The sequence below is a fragment of the Pelodiscus sinensis genome, chromosome 24, assembly GCF_049634645.1.
Source record: "Pelodiscus sinensis isolate JC-2024 chromosome 24, ASM4963464v1, whole genome shotgun sequence".
Lineage (NCBI taxonomy): Eukaryota > Metazoa > Chordata > Testudines > Trionychidae > Pelodiscus > Pelodiscus sinensis.
In genome coordinates, this window is record NC_134734.1 from 19,693,860 (window position 1) to 19,697,534 (window position 3,675).

Genomic DNA, 3,675 nt, shown 5'->3' on the forward strand with positions numbered 1-3,675 from the left:
ACTGCTCTGCAGAGCGAGACTCTCATCTGGCAATAATTAACCTGTGGAACAGCTCAAGTGCTCCTCTTGTTTATTTGCTGTCTTGCCAGGGAATGTGGCATTGTGTTTGGAAATCTGCAATCCAGGCCGCTGCAGGGGACAACGGAAAGGTGAAAATGGGTCACGTCTAAGATAAACGACTGGTCCTTTAACAATGGGCTTGGAGGGGCCAGATTTTTTCCATGCCATTCACAAGAAGAAAGTCAATAATGTCCCTCTTAGGCGTCACGGAACTATTGATCTGAGCTCATGGCCGGGAGAGGTAACCATGAGTCCCAGCTCCATCCACTCGATGCCACCTCCCTATCGGATCATACCTCTGACTGAGCACTCCTTCGGGCAGGGGCCACGTTATCCTGCATCGTTCCGGGCTCAGCCCTTGGAGTGCGGAAGCAAGATCATGGGAAAATCCGGGGGTGGGCGAACCCAGCGATGGTAATGCACCAACCCCCACTCGTCATCATAACGACGGGACCAGGGAGCAAACCGTCGAGCATCTAGAAAAAAAGAGGGCGGAGTCAGGCCATGTTGCCTCTTCATGTTTCCATCCACGTGCGGAATAAATTATGGTATATGCACCAAGGCATGGGCGGATGTGCACCACCAGTAGAAACACATGCTGCTGGCTGTGGGCCCTTTGTTAATCAGCTGGGCGGGCCGCCCAATTGCTTAGCTTACAGGGAACACCAGGGGGTGATGCCGAAGAACCCTGCAACATGCAGGAAGCAGCAGCATGGGGATTGGGGGTCAGGATACGAGGGTTGTAAGCCCAGTTCTGCTACTGGCCAGAGGCACCAGAAAGAAACGTAGTTGTCACCGCAGCCTCTTGAGGGTCATGGGAAAATCAGTAGTTTGCCCATGGAACCAAGCCTGACTCCTACCCTGCTGCCCTTCTCCATGCCATAGCTTGGGGGTGGGCAATAATTTTTGGTGGGGGGGCCCCCCAAGATTTTGGAACATGGTCAAGGGCCGCACTTTTCTGTGGAGGGGGTGCAGGGTCTAGGACGGAAGTGGGGTGCAGAAAGGCGCACGGGGTAAGGGACTGGGATGCAGGGGACGCTGTAAGGTTTGAGAAGGAGATTGGATTAAAGAGGGGGTTGTGACCTGGGGAGGAGAATGGGGTGCAGGAGAGGGTGTTCGGGTGCAGGAGAGGATTCTGGCTGGGGGGAGGGGTGTTGGAGAGGGTACTGTGTCTGGGAGGGAGTTGTGACCTGGGGCAGGGGGGTGCAGAGGGTTTGGAGGTGAGCTGGGGGAGGGAGTTGGGGTGCGGGAGGGGCAGGGGTGCCAGAGGCAGGCTGTGGCTGGAAGGCGCCTACCTCAGCATCTCCTGGCCAGCAGCCCTGCAGCGCCCCCAAGGCAGGCTGAGCTTCCTGCCTGCTGCAGCCCCAGACTGCCTGAAACTGCAAGCTGCTCCCTCCATGCGGCTCTCAGCTCCAGGAGGGCTGTTTCCGGCCAATAGGAGCTGAGGACTGGGCTGCGGGCAGGGAGATCACCGGAAGCCTCCCTGTCGCTCCAGAGCAGAGAGGCACAGGGCGGGACAGAAAGGAGTTTTTGTAGGCGGCTGGCTGGGTGTATGGTCAGTAGTACCGTGCTAACTACAGGCTTGGTTAGGCATTTCTAGTTATCTAAATCATTTTGGTTTAGCTCCCACCGGTTCCTAAGCAACTAGCACGAGACTGAAATAAATCCTGATGCAAAGAGAAAGCCGTGCAGCCTTTTGGACCTGTTTTACCCAGCAGATCTAACCCTCTCCCCCTCACGAACACTCCTTGCAGCTAATAAACCAGAGCAACTCCTCACGGAAAGCCCTGTTTGCTTTTGACTTTCAGCTGTCATCTGAAGAGGGCGGTGCCCACGAAAGTTCATGGCACCCTAGTTTTTTAGTCTCCAAAGGTGCTATCGGACTACACTTTCATTATAGTTTTGAGGAGCTTCGCAGGAAGTCAGCACTCAGCACCGACTGCCTAAATATGCACATACAGGAAAGCTCAATTGATCAAGGAAGTCAGATAAAATGGAAAAAAGCCAAAGGGAGGCAATGAATGACTGTCTTTCCTTCATGATCCGATAGGAGGAAATCTGAAACCCCCGTTGTAAGCACCGGTTGTGCAAGCCAGTTATGGTAAGATTTGTGTTACTGCGAAATCAGAACCCTCCATCCCGTGCCAAAAGGTACGTCTAAACTGCGGGGGTTTTCTGGGATACCGGAGGTTTTTTCACCAGTTTTCCACCAGTCTAGATGGGGCCAAAGGGCGGGAAAGCCTCTTCCAGAAAAGCAATTGGAGAAAGCTCAACAAATTGTGGAGCGCAATATGTGTACCTTTTTCTGAAAAAAACCACAACAATTGTGTAGACCTAGCCGAAAGAATGCCTTGCTTTTGCTGAAACAGACAAACCCTACTACCATCTCTTAAAGCTATCACTATGGTTTTACCTCTGCTGGGATATTTAATGCATTACCACTGCCCCACGGCCCCCATCGTGATGCTAGTCTGAAAAGTTCTTATACCAATAGGCTGTGTCTACGCTGGCAAGTTATTCCGGAAAATCAGCCGCTTTTCCGGAAAAACTTGCCAGCTGTCTACACTGGCCACTTGAATTCCCGCAAGAACACTGACGATCTCATGTAAGATTGTCAGTGTTCTTGCGGAAAGGCTACGCTGCTCCCGTTCGGGCAAAAGCCCTCTTGCGCAAATTCTTTCGTGCAAGAGGGCCAGTGTAGACAACGCGGTATTGTTTTGCACAAAAATGCCCCGATCACGAAAATGGCGATCGGGGCTTTCTTGCGCACAACCGCATCTAGACTGGCACGGACGCTTTTCTGCAAAAAGAGCTTTTGCGGAAAAGCGTCCGTGCCAATCTAGACGCTCTTTTCCGCAAATGCTTTTAACGGAAAAACTTTTCCGTTAAAAGCATTTGCGGAAAATCATGCCAGTCTAGACGTAGCCACAGTGTTTTCACATATGGAGAGGGGAATAAGTCATAAGGACAAATGCAAAGTGCTCCACTTAGGGAGGAACAATCAGTTTCACGCGTACAGAATGGGAAGCGACTGTCTAGGAAGGAGCCCTACAGGAAGGGAACTAGGGGTCATGGTGGACCAGAAGCTAAAAATGAGTCAACGGTGTGAAAATCTGTTGCAAGAAAAGCAAAGGTCATGCTGGGCTGCATTAACAGGGATGTGGTGAGCATGACACGGTACATCACTCTTCCGCTCTACTCCGCGTTGATTATGCCTCCACTGGAGTATTGTGTCCAGTCCTGGGCACCGCATTGCCCGAAAGACGTGGGCAAGTTGGAGACAGTAGAGAGAAGAGCAACAAAAACGATGAAAGGTCTAGAAAACGTGGCCTAGGAGGGAAGACTGAAAGAACTGGGCTTGTTTCGTTTGGAAAGGAGAAGACTGAGAGGGGACGTGATAGCAGCTTTCAAGTACCTACAGGGGTCTTACAAGGAGGAGGGAGAAGAACTATTCTCCTTAACCTCCAATGGTGGGACAAGCAGCAATGGTTTAAACTGCAGCAAGGGAGGTGTCAGGGAGGAGCACTCACCCCTACAGCGCCTCCTGCTGGTCACTTTGGGGATTAGCTCTTCAGCCTTGGAGCATCCCCTTTCAGCTGGTGTTATCCTAAGTCA